We start from the raw sequence: 815 nt of genomic DNA, 5'->3' as shown, positions 1-815 counted from the left end.
CTCCCTCTCCCTCTCTCTCTTTTATCCGTCTTTTTCTGAATGTCTGACTGTCTATTTCTCATTTTCTGCCCCATTCCTTACCATTCCTTCTCTGTTACCCTCATTCCCAAACCCCTCATTACCCCCTCTTCTCCACCCCCTCCCCCACCTTTTTTTTTACAAGGCCTCAACTCTCGTAGCTTTAACTCCGGGCACACACTCACACGAGTGTATCCCCATCGTTCTCTCCCCTTTGCTCCCAGCGTATTTCTCCACACATTTTTTGCTCCCTAATTCAATATCATACTCGCGTTAGTGTAGACCGGAGGCAAACATAATCCTCTTGATTCATAGCTCTCTGATGAAATAAAATTAGACCGGCAGGCCCCAACACGCAGTGTTGACAAACACCGCGACTTGTGCGCTCTCCGTTTTCTTTCTCCGAGATCTGTTTGTTGTGAGTGCTGAAAGTACTTGCGATGTCCGCAAGAATCGACTGCCATTTGGTGCGGATGGTTTGTTTGAAGTGCAACACTTAAATCTGATTCCTCGTAGGTTTTTTTAAAGCAGTTTTTCCCACCATTGGTCGGCTATTTTACCCCTTGCGAATTGTGCGAACATTGGGCCCTTCGAAGTTGGCTGGTAGTTAGTTTTCGTGTCTTTACTCTCAAGAAATCCATAACGGTTTTAGAGATAGGGTAAGGTACTCTTGAATAGAGACCTGAGCTGTCTTATCACCAGGATGAGGTTGACTAAGTGCTTTGCTTTAGTTTTTTTGTGTATATTGTCATCAAACAGAGAGGAGAGAGAGAGAGAGAGAGAGAGAGAGAGAGAGG

The sequence above is a fragment of the Aplysia californica genome, unplaced genomic scaffold (assembly GCF_000002075.1).
Source record: "Aplysia californica isolate F4 #8 unplaced genomic scaffold, AplCal3.0 scaffold00197, whole genome shotgun sequence".
Classification (NCBI taxonomy): domain Eukaryota; kingdom Metazoa; phylum Mollusca; class Gastropoda; order Aplysiida; family Aplysiidae; genus Aplysia; species Aplysia californica.
Note: the sequence above shows the minus strand (reverse complement) of the source record.